The sequence below is a fragment of the Lissotriton vulgaris genome, chromosome 5 (genome assembly GCF_964263255.1).
Source record: "Lissotriton vulgaris chromosome 5, aLisVul1.2, whole genome shotgun sequence".
In the NCBI taxonomy this organism is placed as follows: Eukaryota; Metazoa; Chordata; class Amphibia; order Caudata; family Salamandridae; genus Lissotriton; species Lissotriton vulgaris.
The window spans coordinates 1,746,200,177-1,746,220,430 of record NC_141693.1 but is presented as its reverse complement, the minus strand read 5'-3'; the positions used below and the strand labels follow the sequence as shown (position 1 = coordinate 1,746,220,430).

Below are 20,254 nucleotides of genomic sequence, written 5' to 3'. Positions count from 1 at the left end.
GGGCTCGTAGTCAGCCCTCCAATGTAGGGCCCCGCACCAGTGCGACAGTCAGACCACGGCATGAAAGGTGCCACCTTAGGAGGGCCACTCCCCTTGCCTCACTGCTATGGTGTAGCAAGGGGGACCCGAGGGGAGGGGCCCCCTCACCATTCACAGTTGCAAACTCAGGTTTGTCCGGCAATTAGACCTCCACCCCCCACCCACGCAGAGGCACAGTGGGATAAACAACCCTCACACCTTCCGCCCTGGTGAGCTCTTAAGAGGTGCTTAGGTGGTTGAGAGGGAGGGGCTGCAGCTTCAGGAGCAGGGGCATCTATTCAGATGCAAACAGCCCAGAATGGGTCAGGTCTATGCACATTAGAGGGGCCTCTTACATCCCCCTTCTGCCCAGGGCCCCTAAAAACCTAGAACCGGACCTTCCTTAACTTGTAGCATATGGCAAGCCACTCATTGTGCCCGTGGGACAGCCCCAAGGTCCCTCGCTCTTTTCAAACAAAAACAAGCCCGACTGTCTGGGAGAAGTCAGTGTGTACATTCTTTCCCACAAAGGCACCCTGCAGCGCACACTTACAAATGAGAACTAGGAGAAGAAAGAAAGGCGTCCCCAAGGTACACGGACCTTCCTACATTAAACCGTTCATCCCCTAAGCACCACGAGTCTGACTTTATTTACCAGTGTGCCTCGTTAATTGCCCGAGGCAGACTTTATTCACTGTGTGAGCTAAACAGGATTCCCGCAGGCAAAAGTGTGTTTACTCCCTCAGCTGTTTTTCCACACAGCAGCATAGTTCGGAATCACTAGAGTCCATATGACCTACACTGTGTGTATTAATTTCATACCAGGATACTCCCTATTACCAGGGAGAGCAGGAATGGTTCACGGACAGACAATCACACAATTATTTTTTGATTTCAAAGTATTTTAATAATTTTATAAGCAAGTACATTAGCATTTCTATTACAAGGTTAGCCAAATGTAGGGGCAGATTTACAAGCCCCTTGCGCCGCTTTTACGCCGCCGTTGTAATCAAGGGTGGCGGAGCTGCGGTGCACAATTACTGGCGCATCCCTGCCGATATGCAGGAATGCGCCAGTAATTGTAAATCTGCCCCGTAGTTTGTAGAGCCGTGTTTACAGGCACTTTGAAATATGTGTTTAGCTAATCCCCTCTTACTTGACTTGCTGAAAATTAGGCAAAGGGTGATAGAAAGAAGCAGAAGAGAAGGAGGTGAAAGGAGGATACAAGAAAGGTTCTGTAATAATGAGACTAATAAGACTTAAAGTCGCGTGACAAAGCGTCACCCTGCTGGGTGGGTTGCCCAATCACTCAACAAATATCCCAAGCCCTAAGTAGAAATCATTAATTCATTCATTCATTCTGCAGCTCAGTGAAGTTTGTCTAAAGAAAAGCGGAGCAAGACGGTATGTTCAGTGTCCATCTTTAATATTTATTCTGCTGTAAACTCACCTCCATGGGGAGCAAAAATGTATACGCAGCCAAGCACGTCACTGATATCAGAGTAGAAGGTTTCTAGCAGGAGGAGGCTAAATGGCGGGAAACTGCACAGAAAGGAAAGTGAGAGACATACCAACAAGTTTCATCAAAGAGAATACTCAAGGAAAGAGTAGAAGATAAGATAAAGAAGGAAGAAGCACACATAAAAAGGAATCAAACATGTCGGGAGACAAAGCAAAATGCTCTATAAATACTCGAAAAACATCATCCCAGTAATTTTATACATTGCAAAAACGGTAAACATCAATTCTTTCCAGGTCTGAAAATGCTCGGCAAAAGGAAAATAAATGAAAAAAATACCAGAATGTACAACAAATATAAACCTAAAACAGGAAACATAAAAGGACTGATTAAAGTCACCCATTTCGATATACTATCGGTTTAATTCAAGAGAAATTTAACTCATTTTAAACTCTGAAACTGCAGAATACAATATTTTATTTCCACCAAAATTACTTTGATATGAATTACATTACATGAATTTTGAAAATATTTAACATAAATGACAATGTTATACAAGTGCAAATAATGTGTTAGGCACCCCAGATAACAGCGGGGCACTACACAAGAGATAAATATATGGCATTGGTTGTATGACACTATATTGAGATCGATAATATTGGCCAACAAAAATAATGCATCCACTGCTTTACCCAAATGCGATGCAGTGCCCGCAACGAAATTCGTTTTATTTATTTATATGTTTACTTACCTGTAAAGCTCCGTAATCCATAGATTACTAACCCCCACCCTCCGCACGTCACCGCCGTGCAGGTACACCTACTACCGACCGCGGCTGATGACCACCCAGGTGTACATCACAAATTAAACTATACATACATTTTTCACAATGTTGTGGTTGTCAATATTCTGAATTTCTACATAAATTATGATAGAACACCGACCACCCCAAAGCATATGACAGAGTAACCAACATCAATGTTTGGAAAAACGTTATCAATATAAAAAGCCTCCAAATGGCTAATGAAATAACAGCCACATCAACAACTGCCCACTGGCACCGGAATAAAAAATACAGATGTAAATCTCCTAAACACATGCGAATTATCATTCAAAGAGCAGCTTAATAAATTCAAATATGGTTTGGATTTTAATTAAATTTTTTTCAAACATCAGAATACCACTCTCTCAAACAACACGATTTTTTAAATCAAATATTCCCTTTAATTTTAAGATAAATAGTGTAAGAACATCATGTGCTTTTCACACATTGTATGACTGTTAGAGTAGGGCTTGCAAAATGACAAATCTCCATGTGACTATGTAAATAGAGAGAAGAGACAGGTGATTATACTTCATGCCCTGCAGGTTGTCAGTGTGCAGTCTGGAGATGTATATTGCTGCCTTTTTCAATGTGGTTAGACCCTCTGAATTGCATACTCTGCTGGGCTGCACCTCAAGGAGCTACTTCAAGGGTACTGGAGAGCTACCCGTTGGAGACCCCTGGATTAAACCCACCGGGCTTGGTGGCACTGACTAGCAGTCTTCCAGGAAGTAACATCATCATTTCTCTTTTTCCTACCGCTTCCCACCTGAGGGATCCCCTCCCATTACTACTCCTGCCATGTTGGAAATGGATAACAATGCACTTCTGTATTAACCAGGGTCAAGCTAATGTTTGCCACAGTTCAATGTGTGCCGAAGGGTATCACCTCCAGATCTTTCTGTGTACATAAACATAAACAAGCCGCGCTGTTCCTGTATGGGAACAGCGTCCCCTCTTCACAGTCAAGACGTTCCCCTGAAGGAGAAATTATTCCATGTGTCACTCGTGTTAAAATCCTGATTCAAAGTTGATTGTTAAATCAGGCATTATCCTTTGTACGAGAAATAAAACTCATGTATTTCCAACAGGTTGAATTAATTCATTTATTTATTTGTTATCTTCGATTTCAGTTGACTTTCGTGGTGTCATTCAATATGCAACAAGTATCAACAGGTTCCAGTGCATTTTGGGCCATCTAGCCTCATCTGAGGACTCCGCTGAGGGACGGGCTCCGGGCAGAGGCGGCGGACTTTAGAGTGCGGCTGGGGGCACGGTTTCGATGCCTCACAAGGGGAGATAAACTCTGGGGGCCTCATTTATGAAAAGTGACGCATCGCTGGGTGAAAACAGCGATGCGTCACTTTTCACTGAGCTCTCGCTGCAACAATAATGATGTGTCATATTTACAGTATGACGCATCATGTCGCAAGGAGTTAGAGATACGTCAGTATTTCTGACGTATCTGTAGGCGCAAAATTTACGCATTGCTGGAGTGTGTCACAAAAGTGACACAACTCCAGCAATGTGTACTTTCACATAGGCAAGTCCCATGTTGTTAGTGCCTGCGTCAGTCTTACACCTGCCATGAGGCAGGCGTAAGATTTTGACGCATTAGCGGCCAAGAAATGGCGCCGTGAAATCTTATAGATTTCACTGCGTCACTTCTATGACTCTTTCCTGCGTCAAAACGCCCCCCTTGCATACATTATATCTGGTGCAGGTATAATGTGGCGCAGGGGTTTACTAAGTGACCTAGATACGTCACAACAAGGCTAATTTTTTATACCACTGGTGCGTCACAAAAAGTGACGCGGTGGCGTAAAAGTGACGCACAGCCTCATAAATGAGGCCCTGGATTCCGACGGCCCAGGTTCCGAAGCTGTCACCGGGCATTCGAAGGAGATAAAAACCTAAGGTGCGTGTGAGTGAACAGAGCCTGGAGGCACGCGTACAGCCTCGGCCATTGTGTAGCCCGTCGACCCAGCCTCTAACTTCTCAGATCTCACACCAAGTGCTCCGGTTGCAGAGGCCTGCCAATCGGAGCTGGTGTAATTATTTCAGCAGTAATTACATCGGCAATATTTTACTCAAAATCATTTATAACTCACATTATCGTGAGAGCCCTTGACCCGGACGCCTGAAGAGTATCATAATTGATTGAGATGTGAGTGAGGAGAGCCTGGGAGGCTCATTTCCAGCCCCTGTCTTTGCATATCTGCTGGCCCCAACAGGTCATAGTGCCAATATTGGCAACACTCGCCATCCCCCCATACAGCATTCCCCTAGAGAAATAACCAGACAAGACACCTTCTTTGTGGAGAAAACTGCTGCAGGTTTATTAGCATTACAAATATGCCAACATTGGTGAGATATCTTACGGGCAAGGCAGCCCCTCGCCGCCTGCCACCTGATGAGCCAAATTACACCGTGGCCCTGCCCAATGATGTTTGCCATGATTTTGGGGAGGGAAGACCCCTCCCACTGGTAGGCCTATAGCCCACCCCTTTGCTCACGCCCCATAAGGGGGCGGAGCTTGCCAGGCAACCCCTGGTTGCTCGGGTCCACAACCACCTGTAGGACTAACAGGGCGCCGTCGCTCCTCCAGGGTCCAACCGGAGGACCTGCCTGTGGATATTTGGCCTTCGCACCCTTGTTGTGCTTGTGCAGAGGGTACCCGTATGTACCTTACAGCCTCTGAATGGCCCTGTAACTCCTCCTGCAACACAAAAGAACACATTAGATAAGGGGCCTCGCTAAGCCCTACCATGTTTAATGTTTTTGTGTCTTCCCTCGCTGAAGTTGGCAGAAGATGGGGTGTTGAAATCTGCTCATATGCTGATGACACCCAGCTTACTGTAATTTTAGACGAGGAGGATAACCCCAAGGAGAGGCTTATAAACTGTCTCTCTGATTTGGCTGACTGGATGCACAAGCACTATCTTAAGCTAAATGCAGACAAATCAGAGATACTGCTGTTCGGAGGCCATACTGAACTGTGGAATGACACCTGGTGGCCGGTAGCCCTGGGTGTCCCTCCTGCCCCGACATCGACAGCAAAGAACCTTGGAATAACGATTGACACCTCCCTCTCCATGAAAACGCATGTAGCCACTATATGCGGCAAAGGCTTTGCAACCCTGAAAATGCTCAAAAGAGTCTTTCCATGGGTTCCAATAGAGTGCCGAAGAATCTTAGTTCAGTCTCTCTTGATGAGTAGGCTGGACTATGGGAATTCCCTGTTCGTTGGCATGGCGGAGTACCTATTCACCAAACTCCAATTGGTGCAGAACGCAGCAGCCAAGGCCATCTGTATGAAAGGGAAATATGACTCGGCCTCAAACTGTCTGCGTGATCTGCACTGGCTGCCAATGAAACAGAGAGCAACTTTCAAAATGCTATGCATCACTCACAGAGCACTGCACCAGACAGGACCGCTCATTCTGAGAAATAGGATTCACTTCTACACTCCCACTAGAAACCTCCGCTCTCAACTTTCGGCGCTAGCTAGCGTCCCCCGGGTTAAAAGAGCCAGGATGGGCGAACAAGCCTTTTCCCACGCCGCAGCAAAGAAGTGGAACGAACTGCCTGTGGCCCTCCGACTCACAGAATGCCATCTGGCATTTAGGAAAAAACTAAAAACTCTCCTTTTCCCCCACTTCGACTAAATCAAGCAACGTTGCCCACTGCACCCGTTCTCTAGCAAACTTAGCGCCGTGATATCCCTTTGGGATGATTGTTAGCGCTCTACAAGAAACCTAAATAAAAATAAATAAATAATAAATTAGATAACCCCTCCCCCACACACCTTGCTTGAACGCCGGGAATATGCGGTATGGAGGAAAACAGCGTCGGGTAGTAGGCAAAGAGGGCGCCCAGTGGGCGGGGAGAGGTATATGTACCTCACCCCCGCCCCCTCTCCCCGGAGGTGACGTGTCACACCAGACCGCTGAGGGTCCCAAACACTGGGAGGCTGCCTCCTGTGCCTCTTGTGGCACTAATGCGGCCGCCCTCTTAGCAGGTCTCCTTCGTGGACAACGGGCAGCCTGCATAGTGCCAATATCGGCAACACTCACCATCCCTCCATACAGCATTCTCCTAGACTAGAGAAATAACCAGACAAGACACCTTCTTTGTGGAGAAAATTGCTGCAGGTTTATTAGCATTACAAATATGCCAACATTGGTGGGTTATCTTACGGGCGATCCCAAGGCAGGCAGCCCCTCGCCTCCTGCCACCTGAGGAGCCAAATGACACTGTGGCCCTGCCCAACGGTGTTTGCCATAATTTTGGGGAGGGAAGACCCCTCCCACTGGTGGGCCAACAGCCCACCCCTTTGCTCACGCCCTATAAGGGGGCGGAGCCTTCCAGGCAACCCCCGGTTTCTCTGGTCCACAACCGCCTGTAGGACTAATGGGGTGCCGCCATCCTCCAGCTCCAGGGTCCAATGCGAGGACCTCCCTGTGGATATTTGGCCTTTGCACCCTTGTTATGCTCCTGCAGAGGGTACCCGTATGTACTTTACAGCCTCTGCATCGCACTGTAACTCCGCCACAGCTCTGGGTGTGGCCACCGTCACCCCAGAGCCCCCCACCAAGATAGCTTTCCTTACTTACACCCTACTGTCTCTAAGGCCTGCCCCAGGTCAAGTATGTGTAATGTAAATGTGGTGTATTTGTATAGCGCGAACAGTGACCCGGAGGCATCCCGGCGCTTGTACTCCTACCACAAGGAAACCCCTCCTGGCTTTTCCTTGTGGGGTGTCCACTTCTGGGCATCCCATGGTGAAACCAGGCATCCCTTGTGTATCAGGGGGCCTTTGTGGAGACTAAGCAAGCTATTGCCCAGAGTTGCAGCGTGGGACCCATGCTTAGAATCGGCACTGAGGCGAGAATATCCGGTCAGAGGAATTTAAGCCCGAAACCCGCCGAGGCGGGAATCGGACCCTGGTCCCTGGCCAGCGTTTTGCATCAAGGTCTGCCGCTCTAAGCATTGAGCCACACTTCTCCACTTGTAAGAACAGTCCATATCCACTCTGGACAGGTATACCCCATCTTCATCAAAACACCCTGTGGCCTTCGTGTGCAGAAACCCATGATGGATGAAGCCAAACCCCCTTTGCTCAGTGAATTTTTTCATGGCGCTGTTAACCTTCCTGCGAGAGACCTCCATGGCTTCCTTCGATTGTGTACCCTGCCACACCCTCCGGGGCGTTATCTCAGACCACCATTTCTCACAGGTCCCTAGCTGGTTGCTCAACTTACACATGGTGACTGTAATTTCTTGAAGCAGTGCCCTTCTCCCCAGAGATGCCAGGTCATTCCCTCCCAGGTGTATCACCAGCACATTAGGAGGCGGTAACCCCCCCTCAGTCCCTGCTGTAGCTCTTCAGCAAGCAGGTCCAGCACGTGCCTGGATATCCTAGCCAGATAATGTCTGTGGCCGTGAGGCCGTGCCTCCATTTCCTGATCTCGGCCCAGGAGCTACTCGCAAGACACTCGCATGGGTAATCACCCAGACCATAGTCCCTGGCAATTAAAGAGATGAAAGTTTGCAAAGTTTTTATTGACTCACTGCACATCTACAATAAATAAACTGTACATATTGCACTTCATTGCACGCCACTGGCATCTGGTGCTGCAACGTTTTCTTTATGTCCATAGGTTGTCATTGCCAAACATTATATTGCCTCACTGCACATCTTTAATAATTAAATGCACTTATTAAACTTCACTGCAATCCACCGGCATCAGGTGCCGCAAAATGTTCCTGATGTCCCAACGTTTGTCAGTACCAACACCATCCCATAGTCCACAGCCCCAACACGGTGGCCTTCAAGACCGGATGTATCTTTTGTAACACTGGGACTCCCAGGGCCCCACTTGTTTGATGCGTTCAGCTGACAGGCCTGCCCTAAACGCTGTGGTCACTGCTCCTATGCGGAATGATTGGCTGTAAAATCGTTTGCCCTGTACCTTGTTGCCTGACAAGGCCAAACATGCCTGTATGATGCTCTCTACTTGGAACTTATTGAGGGGGTACTGTCTGCATGTAGCAATAAGTAACCTTCAGTTGCTGGGCACAGTGCCAGGTAGGCAGAAACCAGGCGCACTGGGCAGTACCTGGCCGTCTCAAGCAGGTGCAGTACAATCACCCTCCCCTCCCCTGCTTGGTCCATTTTCAACCTCCTTAACACTATTGTGAGGGTGTCTCCCACCAAGCTCACATCCGCCTGCTGAATGCCACCCCAGACTTGTCCTGCTTGGACCTCCCCACCAACTCACCTACTCTGAATGCCCTAAAAAAGGCCAGGCTGAAAGTGACCAAAAACAGCGTCGCTTCAAAAGTTGAATTTGTAGCTTTGTGCACCCAGTCCAGCATCCCTTGTAGTGTTTCAAAATCAATAGGGGACCTAGTGTCTGGTGGCCGCGGCTCGCACCTGGCCCAGCCCTTGAGCGCTGCCCTGATTAAGAAAGATTTTGTTAGATCCTCCTGCCCAAGTAATTTTGCATGGTGGCTAATTGCTGACAAATGGCCCGCTATCCAAGGGCAGCTCTTCCCCTCGTCTTTGGCCCATATAACGAACTTTTGCCCCCTGCTCCCTATTGATCTCCTCCCTTTTTCCCAGGCTCCTGCCACTGTACAAAACTTTGCCACACAAGCTCTGTATCGCTTACTGGTCCTTGGCGCAAGGGACAGCTCGCCCAGCCCCCTCAGTCACATTTCCACTTCAGAAGGAACCAGAGGTGTGGTGGAAAAGGTGTCATCTCCTCTCTCGCTCTCGGCCACGCCTCCGAGAACCGGCGCCAGTCAAAACGAGAGAAAGCATCAGCTGCTATGTGCTGCACCCCTTGGATGTGTCCCGCTCTGCATTCCAAATTGTTAACTAGGCAAGCTCGCACCATTTCCCTCAACAGGCACAAGACCAGGGTACAAGTCACTGGCTGAGAATTGATGGCCTGAACCACAGCCATGTTGTCCGACCAAAACACCACCCTTCTCGCTGTTAACACTGCTGGCCAAAGGTGAAACGCTATCACTATGGGGAACAACTCCAGTACTGTGATGTGAGACGTGATTTTCTGTTTGTGCCATGCATTAGGCCATTTCTGTGCACACCACTCAGTGTCTAGGATCACCCCAAAGCCTTCTCTACCTGCCGAGTCTGTAAAAAGCGCAAGTTCTGGGCTCCCCGCCCAAGGTGCCCTCCAGATAACTGAGCCGTTGAAACCAGCCAGAAAAATAGCCCACATGGACAGGTCTTACTTCATTCCTTTGCTTAACTTCACCATGTGGTGCTTCTTCTTCACCTTCACCTTTTCCCTGGCTAGCCTACGTGCAAACACCCTCCCAGCTGGTATTACTCTGGCTGCGAAGTTGAGTTTACCCAGAAGGCTTTGAATGTAACCAATGGATGCCTTGTCCTGGCCTAAGACTGACTGAATCTGATTTGTCAAGTCCTAGACCTTGTCCACTGGCGGCCTAGACTCTCCTGTTATGGTGTTGAGTTCAATCCCCAGGAATGTCAATATCTGCGCCAGACCCTCTGTTTTTCCTTGCGCGAGTGGGACACCTAAATGAGAGCCAATTCTTAAAAGTTCTCTAGGGTCTCACTGCAATCCTGCGTGCCCTCACCCCCTATAAAAAGGAAGTCGTCGAGGTAGTGTGTGACTCCTACCACCCCGTAGCTTGATTGCAGTGCCAACTGCCGGAAGGTGCTGAACGCCTCAAAGTAGGCACAGGAAACAACGCAACCCACGGGCATGCATTTGTCATAAAAGTACCTGTCCTTCAGCCTAAAACCCAGCAGGTGTTGGCTGCTTGGGTGAACTGGTAGCAAGCAAAAAGCAGATTCGATGTCTGCTTTCGCCAACCATGCCCCCTTGCCTGCCCTCCTGACTAAGTCCAATGCTACATCCAGAGTACAAAACGTTACAGAGCAGGATCCTTCCTCTAGCCCATGGTTGACCTATTTCCCCTTCGGGTAGGACAAGTGATGGATCCTTCTTGGGCACCACCCCCAGGGGGAGACAACAAAGTTGTCCAACGGGGGCCGCAGGAAGGGACCCGCCACTCTGCCTAAAACCCTCTCCTCCGCAACCTTGGCTCTGACTACTGATGGTTGCTCCCTTGCTGACTTAAGATTGTCGGCCTCCCGAAATCCCAGCTGGCCCACATAGGGAATCTTAAAGCCCTCACTAAAACCTTCCAGCAGCAATATGCCTTCCTGTTTGTTTGGGTATTGTCTGATGAGATGCAGGAGGTTGACCAGGCTTACTGGCGATGGGCCCTTGACTGCATGCATGGGAATTGGTGCGACGTCCAGAGAGGGTAGGGGTACCGCTGGCGTTGCCAGGTGCTGGCACTGTGAGACGTATGAGGTGATACTGGGAAAGGAGGGGGTTGAGACATGGTGTTCTGATGCGCCGGTGTACTCAACTATCCTGCCTGCCTTTCACGGCGGGCTGTCGCTCCTGTTGAGTGTGACAAGAGACCGCAGGGTGGGGTCCCCCACATCTGTTGCATGCATGAAGTAACTTGCATGTTTTGCCCCACGAGCATGAAACTTTATTGAACAATCGCCATGTCCATGAGGGAGACCTCCTCCTAAAGCCCCCCCCTCTGACCACCTCTTCTGAACCCCCCCCGAAATGTCTGTTTAAACCCATGCGACTCCCGCAGAAAAGATCCTTTGCCTGTCCCCCGCCCTGACTGTGCCTTGCCCAGGGTCCCTGTGCTGTGCTGCGTGCGAGAACCCTTGTGGTCTAACCACAGCTGGACCTCCTTCTGGTCCCACTCCATCTCCGGACACATGGACATCTTTTTCCTGAACTCCCTGTCATAATTCAGCCATCGACTTCCCCCCCACTTAAGCACCTCATTGTGGATTAACCTGCCATATAGCAAGAGCCCTTGCCCTACCTCAGGTTGCTTTTCTAGGATGACCGCAGACAAAATGGAGAAAGCTTCCAGCCAATTTTCTATGTTGTTCTGAGGACAGGCCTGAAACGTTACTTTTTTGTCTTCCTCCTTTAACCCCGCTTTCCAGGCATCTATGCCATCCTGTCCGAGTAACAGCAGAGAAAAAATGTCTATCAGTTCGCGCCTCCAAACGGCTTCCTTGGCCGCCTGGGGCACCTGCTAAGCCAGGGAGCATTGGCCAGATAGCAGTGGGGCTGCGGTAACCAACTGTAAGGGCACGGGAGGCTTGCGCAACTGTAGGGGAGTTACCATGGCGAGCACTGGAGTAATTTGCGGGACTGCTGAGCGGTCTCTTGTTACGGGAGGGAGAATAACACTAGCGGCGCTGGTGGCACTAAACGGCCCCACCCCGGCAGCCGGCGTGTCCGCCACTGTCCCTGCACTTGCTATCTTCAAAAGGGGCTGGCTGATTGTTTTGAGTGCACTCGCTTCCCCCCACCAATGCAGTAGCTGACTTGGAAGTAACTTGTTTGGTTACCCTCGCTAGCATCGGAGCAGCCAAGCCAGGGACCCCTTGTTGTGCTTGATGATCGCTCCCCTGGCTTCCCCACGCCGCCACAGCCGCTCGCCCCCCTCCTATATCTAAGCCTGTCTTGCCCCCCACTTGCAATGAGCTGGCCCCAGGCTGACCTGTCCTGACCTCCGCCATAAAGTCCCTCATCGAGTCCATGATCTTATGCAGGTCTTCCTGGGTGGCAAATTCCCTGCGGCCCCCAAACTGTCTGGAGGCCCCCATGGGCGGGGAAGCATTCAGCTGGGAACCAGCATCCCTGGGTGCCGGCAGTGCCCTGGTATTAGGGGATGGTGGATCTGCCAGGAAGTCCTTGGTCGTAGGCTTACGGACCTGCTTGGGCCTAGCTGGACCTGCCTCCAGACTGTGCTCCCTCTCTGGGCTAGGGCCGTCGATGACAATCCCCAAATCCTCCGGATCCCCCACCTTCAAGAGAGCTGTGGCCCTTGCCAATCCTTTGGTCTTGGCCATCATGATGAATGCCGCCCACTGTGCATCGTGGGACGTTTCGGGCAAGGAGTCCTCCACGTGAGTCATCTGCGACAATAGGGGGGGAGAGCCCTGGCCTTCCATGCTGCCCTGGTTGCCCAACGATCAAACCAATCTGAGGAGACAAATTATGGATTCAGAACAAAACCCCACTGGGTTACCCCTGGCCTCAGTTTGACCTTCAAGACCTTATTCGCCAGCTGCTCACGTCTCGTCCCAACCTTATACTTATATAAATTGAATTGGGTGGTTGCCCTTATTCAGTGGTGCGCCCTTTTTCGAATTCTGTGGATGCTCTGCGTGCGGAGATGAAGAAAAGCAAGTTAGCTGTTGCCTCCAGGCTCAGACCTGTGTCACGCCCCCCCCCAGGTGTCCTGCACCACGCAGCAATTAAATACCAATTTAAACCCCAGGTATGCCTGCACGCCTCCATCTTCGGTGTGCGCCCTATCCATACCTCCTCCTTTTCCTTGCAATCTCTTCGTTGTACAGTGCCTGTCTCTTGCTCCAGTGCGTCCTGTAATTAAGAAAAAAGGTTGCACACACCCTATACCTTCCTGTGTCCAGGTCCATGCGACCTTGTTTGGCGTGCACATGTGCCCCTTGACCAAGTACCTGATCCTTGGCAAGCGCAGGCGCGGCGTTTGGCGTCGTATCTGTCGTCACCATGCCAGCACTGGAAGGGAAAACCAACAAGTATTAGCATATTCCCCCTGCCTGTTAGTTAAACCCCTCAATAGCTGGTCGCTGTCACAAGACCTGAGAATTTTCGGCCACTGAACATAAAACAAACACATTAAAGAAACCCTTACAATTACAAGTCTTCACTTGTTCAGTAAACAAGCATTTGCAATGCAATAGGTCTCGCATTAGGAAAGTTTGAGCTATTGGTCTTATAAATGACAATTTTTTTATTTATGTGTTGGTTTTGAAAATAGCTAAATTAATAGCTTTGTCATTTACAATGCCAATAATTATAACTTTCGCAAATGTGACACCTATAGCATTTGTAATGGAAAATGTTTTGTATTTACGTGACTTAGATGTATTGATATTACAAATTACAATGGCTTTTAATTTTTTTAGATAATTAATACTTAAATATAAGTGATTGTAATGTATAATGGCAATAGCTTAAACTTTTGTAAATAACTTTTGTGAAGATATATTCAGTGAATTTTATTGTGACGAAAATCCAAGAACAGAAGTGAAATATTAACATCTTTTTGTGACGTTTGTAATAAAGCTTGAAACATTGAGAGAACATATTTGAACCAGTTGTTGTTGAATGTTTGCAGAGATCGATGCTGTGATGGTGCGGAGTGATGCAGGGGTTGCGCTGAGTGATGCAGGGGTTGCGCTGAGTGATGCAGGGGTTGAGCTGAGTGATGCAGGGGTTGCGCTGAGTGATGCAGGTGTTGCGCTGAGTGGTGCAGGGGTTGCGCTGAGTGATGCAGGGGTTGCGCTGAGTGATGCAGGGGTTGCGCTGAGTGATGCAGGTGTTGCGCTGAGTGATGCAGGGGTTGCGCTGAGTGATTCAGGGGTTGCGCTGAGTGATGCAGGGGTTGCGCTGAGTGATGCAGGGGTTGCGCTGAGCGATGCAGGGGTTGCGCTGAGCGATGCAGGGGTTGAGCTGAGCGATGCAGGGGTTGCGCTGAGCGATGCGGGGGTTGGGCTGAGCGATGCGGGGGTTGCTCTGAGCGATGCAGGGGTTGCGCTGAGCGATGCTGGGGTTGCGCTGAGTGATGCAGGGGTTGAGCTGAGTGATGCTGTGGTGGCGCTGAGTGATGCTGTGGTGGTGCTGAGTGATGCTGTGGTGGTGCCTAGTGGTGCTGTGGTGGTGCTGAGTGATGCTGTGGTGGTGCTGAGTGGTTCTGTGGTGGTGCTGAGTTGTGCTAAGGTGCTGTGGTGGTGCTGAGTGATGCTGTGGTGGTGCTGAGTGATGCTGTTGGTGGTGCTGAGTGATGCTGTGGTGGTGCTGAGTGATGCTGTGGTGGTGCTGACTGATGCTGGGGTCCAAGTGTGGGATCACAAACAGTGAGAGCAAGCTTGATCCAACAAAAGAAGCTTAGTGCCGTTCAGGCCTGGATTATGAAGCCCATACAGGGCCACCACAAATGTGGAGAATGCATTGTCTGCAACCAGACAATTGAAGGACGAACGTCAACTGAAAAATAAACTGGAGCCACAATGAATTCTCAATTGCAAAACCAAAAATGAAGTGTACGCTGTGATTTGTCCATGTAAAAGACTGCATTGGAAAAATGAATCAAGAAGTCAGGCATCACATTGTTCAACACAAGTCCAGAATTAAAACGAATAGTGTCACAGCACCCATGGTCAATCATTTCCATCAAATGGGCCACTCAGAAACAGACTTCTATTGGACAGTGCTAAGCAGGCTCTAAGCGGACCCTAGAGGAGAAGACTGTGACAGCAAACTTATGCGCAGAGAGGTATACTTGATTTTGAAATTTAACACAGCTTTTAGAGGGCTTAATGAAATGTCCGAGATCAACAAACTACAAGAGAGACTCACATCTTAATGTTCCAATTCACACTGCAACTCCTATAAGTCGTGTCTATAAGCTATATTTGAGATTCATGTCCGGCTGATTTAACTAACACTACACTCCCAGAATTCCATGGACTAGCCTCTGGTGCTTGATTGAGCATGCCTTAATTTTCAAAGCTATTGAAGCAAGTCGCCATGTTTTGACGTCCTAATTCGAATGAGCCCTGGCAGTGATATCAAAAATATAACTGCACAAAGGTCAAGTCCGGTTATACATTTGAAGCCAGCCGGTCGAATTAGACTCCCAAAAACTTAGCAACATGTTAATTAATACAAGCCTTGACGTTTCCCTCGTTATGCGCTTGTAAACTGACAATATGTCACGGACCTTCTATTAAAGACTAGAGCTGCGAGTGTATTTGCTTTCCACTCCGCAGCGCTTGTGAAACCATGTATGTATCCAGATGAGACGACACGAAGTACTGAAAGGTTCCTGTCTAACAAATGCATACCGATCACAAAGCAAATCTTTGGCCTGCATTCTTTTTCTGAAGCACATTTCAGGCTTTTAGATAAGAGAAAAAACGTCTAAACAAAGCTCCTCTTTCGTTTTATTTTTAGATTCAAACAAGTGGCTCAATCCCAACAATGAGTTGCGTTCTTGGTACTTCCGGCCCATCGCAGACATAACTCCAGGTCTTCCCCCAGTGACAATGTTTTTTATCCTTCTTAATTCATTAAGTAATACTCCCTAACCCAATCAGTTTATGTACATGTCAACTGGCCAGTCCTCGTGTACTACAGTTGGTTGCTGTTGTATAGTGTTTCTTGTTGAGATGCGCTATTTTTGACAAAACATGCTGCCTCCTGATTTACAAATCTTTCTTTTACTCTCATATGTCAAAGGGTTAAACCATGTTCTTGAATAATTTACTTTTGCTGAGATTTAGGTGCATGCCCACTTCAAGAAGCAGTATTTTCCAGGCCTGGCACTCTTTACAAAGTTACTACCCTAGTTGAGGAATAAGACTGTTGTCAAATTCCTTCTGCCCTCTGAGAACCTTTTTGAGACCCTATACATGGGGCATGTGATCTACGATGTACATCATTTTTACTGCACATTTCTAGACTTCATCAGTTTTATCTCAATTACCAAACGCAGCATAACACAGGCAAAGTAATGGGGTAACCACTTCCTTCTTCAGTAGTTGAAGTCTCTCCCTGATGTATTCCACCCCACATCACAGGCCTTCAGATATGAATCCTCGTGCTTTCTGAACACTAACGCACATGCTCCCTCTATAAAATGCAATCGTATTTCTTCATGCCTATCCATTTGTGTGTCAAATACACACCACCTTACAAAAAACAACAGACGACCATGAAGTCCACCAAATTGACCGGAAACAAAAATCGGATTTCTCAGCTTCCTTTCAAGGTCGGTATTAACAACAGCAGTTTAAATGCCCGAACCCGGCTGCTATCTATATACAACCGCCCAAACACTGAGTTGACAGTTCAACGGCAGCTTAAATCTGTGAGGCTGCGAGCCCAGAGGAAACATCAACAGAACCGTGTTTGCCTGCTATCAAATCACCGATTAACCCTCCTCTCCCCCGAGCAGGCGGGCCCGGGAAGGTGGGTACCTCCATGGAAACCTCAAGAAGATTCTGGACAAAACAGCACAAACAATAAGGCGCACAGGACAGGAAGAACAATTAACTGCTGAGCCCAGTGTTATGCGCCCTGAATCCCTCGCCCCGTCCCCCGGAGTGGCGTTGGGGTGTACAAGTTGTCCCAGAGCAGGCACTGATCTCAGGCCAAAAACGATGGGCAGCGAAGTAAATACAGAGAAGGTTCAGGAGAAAAAAGACATGAAGAAGAAATGGCAGCCATTCCCCTCCCCCACCATGCCTGCTGCCTGGAGCAGCCCTATGTACACAAGGCCAGAAACCGCTTCTCTTCACAATTCAAACCAACCCTACATTCAAACACAACAAAAAAACATTCACGACCTAGCTTGTGGCAATAAAGAGGGCCCACCCAATGAACCAGTCTTGCCAAATGGGCTTTTCGCAACAAGTATATAGCTCCATACTTTAAAAAGAAAAATACACCGGATAGATGTTTAGGCATTGAAATAAACGTCTATTTTAAAGCATAGGCAAGAGTGATCATGGACTTTCTTTTCAGTTAGCAATGGACATAAAACAAAAGAATAAATGTTAACAAGACGCATGGGGAGCAGCAGCCTTTGATGTGCCGGCCGGTAATTAGGGGAGGACAAATGCCGGCCTGAGGCCGAGCGCAAAGCAACAGATGGCTTTGATGTGGAGGCAGGCGGCAAGCTCGTGTACGAGGCGTGCACTTCCGAAAATCCGCCGGAGAGCCCTTGCTTGGCCTGAAGTATGGGTTGACTGCATTTGGGCTCTTTTCCTATTCCTACGGAATAGGAAAGGCGAGCCCTAAAAACAGGGCTCTCTATGAGGGAGTTATGCAGTTACATTTTTTGCTTGTGGCTCCAGGGGATGGCGCCGGCACCCTGCCCCCTCACAGGCCTGCCATGCGGTACCGTAAGTACACAGTATTAAAGGGCCAGCATTGCGGTAAGTGCCCTGGAAGGCCCGGTAAGCACAAGGAACATGGGGAGGGCGCCCCCCCCCCCCCCACAGGCCTGCACGGGCGAGATCGCCAAGACTACTGCGGAGCCAGCATGGTGGAGGATGCCCTAGAAGACCCGGTAAGCACATAAGCCAGGGGAGTACGCAACGCGCGCCCCCCCACCCCCTTCCCCCAGGCCTGTGTGGGCGAGATCGCGATGACCTGACTGCAGGGCCAGGATGAGAGTGGGTGCCCTGCAAGCACACAGAGCCAGGGGAGGGAGTGTTGTGAGCCGCTGCAGCCCCCGTAACTGGTCTGCGTGAGAACCCAACTGTAGAGCCAAGCATGAAGGTAGATGCCCTTGAAAGGACCGGTAAGCTCACCGAGCTAAGGGAAGCGCGCATAGCGCACTGTCTCCCCCCACCCCGCCTGGGAAGGTGCAGGGGTTGTGACCCGGGAGGAGGCTACTGCTGAGCGCTTCCTCAAGCATGTTGGACACAGAGGAGATACTTACACCTTCAAGGGCACATAAAGTCCAATCAACTCACACAGTAGACAACACAAAACAATCCCGCTCCCAAGAGGGCTCAGCACTTGAGCCCTCCCTCCTGACATCAGCTGAGATTGTTGGTTCTAAGCCTCGCAAGGCCGATCCAGCCTTTCACCCTCACAAAATGCTCCATTCACATAAGTCTTTTTGGAGCACTTACAAAGGGCACCGCGGCGCACAAGTCCAAGTGAAAACAATTATAAAATGGTGAAAGAGGCGCGCACGCTGCTTACCCGGCCGCCTTTGCCATGATTGCCCTCGCACTGGTGCACTCCCCGCTGCCCCTGCCCGACGGCATTTCCCAGAAAGCAGCAGAAACAATTGGACACTTGGGGCCAGATGTAGGTGGCCCAATACCGGTCGGTAAAGGCCGAAATTACCGAATTTTGGCCGTTACCGACCGGTATTGGGCATTTGAGATGTAGGTGGCCTAAATTGCAAATTCGGTAATATACTGATTCGGTATTTTAAGGAATCTGTAAATTACCGAATTTGCAATGTAGGGAGTACTCAAATGAGTGCTTTTTTCCATTTTAGGATTCGTTATTTACCACCAACTATAAGTAAAGAATACTTTTGAAAATGCAAATCTGTGCATTTTCAACTGCGCCATGTGGCAGACATACATGACCTTAGGGCATGTATGTGTGCCACATCTGCACACAAGCACGATTCAGTGGTGCAACAGGGTGTCAAAGTGACACCCTGGCACCCTTGAATGTTTCCCTCATTTTACCGAATCGGTATTTACCGATTCGGTAATTGCCATTCATTCCTATGGGCCTCAAGGCCCACAGGAATGAATGGCAATTACCGAATCGGTAAATACCGATTCGGTAAATACCAAATCTTACCGATTCGGTGATTTTTACCGAAAATTTATCTACATCCCATTTACCTATTCTTAAATACCGAATCAGTAAAATTCGGTATTTAAGAATAGGTAACTTGGGATTACCTACATCTGGCCCTTGGTTTTCTAATTCAATCTGGAGGCTAAAGTCAATTGCGGGCTTTACCAGGCTGACCTCTGCCATATTGCCCCTCGAACTGGTGCGCTCTCCGATGCCCCCCCAATGGGCCCCAGGCACCACGTGGGGGCCGGGGAGGCAAACCACTAGCCCCGCAGGGAAAAGCAAGTCACCCCTAGGCAAAGCCAAGACCTAGGCCAGAACCCACATGGCCCCATCAGAGCAGGCCTGGCCCCCGTGGGCGAAACCTGTCGCCACCGGGCAGAGCCGGAACAAAACCACCTGAGCAGAGAATGTGCCGCAGGCCCCTAGCGGGCCCAGGTCAGACGTGGAAAGCCCCAGGATAACCTGGGCCCATCCACACAGTTAAGCCTCTCCCTAAACAGGCCCCAGGGCAAACCTGCTGATGGATTCCCTTGCCTGGTCACGTCCTAACATGGGGCCCCTAACTAAGGTGCACTCCCTCGCAGCCCCCACTTGGGGTGGCCGTGCTGGGGAAGGGTAAGACCCCCGCACTCAAGGCTGTGACCTCGGCGACTGCTGGGCCGACCTGCATGGCTGCTGCCTTCGATAAACACCCCTCCAGCCGCTGGCACCCGACCACTCCCTAGCCCCCGAGCCCCACCGGTATCGCCAAAAGCGGACTTCCTGGGGGCCGGGCTGGAAGCAAGTAATTGGGACATGGTCCCATCCGGGCCTGGCCCTCAAGTTGGGACCACAACGGGGGCGTGATTGGCTAACCTGTGATCTCCGGCAGCAGTCCCTTGCACGACCTCAAGGGCGTCAGGGTAGTGGGCAAAGAGAGCACCCAGTGGCCGGGGAGAGTTATATGTAACTCACCCCCGCCCACTCTCCCCGGAGGAAATGAGGCACACCGGACACCTGAGGGTCCCAAACACTGGGAAGCTGCCTCCTGTGCCTCTTGTGGCACTAAGGGCCGTCACCCTCTTAGCGGGTCTCCTTCGTGGACCCCGGGCAGCCTGCACGATGTCAACAGAAGTTTGATTGCGGCTATGATTTATTGAGAGGGGCGCACAGCTCTGATTACCTCAAGACTTTAGCTCTGTTTTTGGCACGATCCACCTTTTGAAAATGCCGGAATGTTGGTGCGATTGGTGCGCCTCAGGACCTTGCCAGAATTCAGTAGCTGAGGAGGGGGGTGAAGTGGATGGGTGAGTGTGCTCCCCCACATCCCATACACATAGTCTAGAGGTGGCACAGAGGCACAGCAGGCCTTACATTAACACTAGGATCACTTTGCACCGAGCACGCCATAGAGCGGCCCACAGCCGGCACCACGACTGAGGAAAGGAGAGTTGGGGGCACGACCTCTTT

General features: G+C 49.7%; 1 protein-coding gene across 2 annotated transcripts in view; it reads left to right on the top strand.

The window, feature by feature from the left end:
• Positions 1-20,254, top strand: part of ABI3 (ABI family member 3) — a 356,535-nt gene that overhangs the window by 320,485 nt on the left and 15,796 nt on the right. The gene's annotated exons all lie outside the window — the stretch shown is intronic.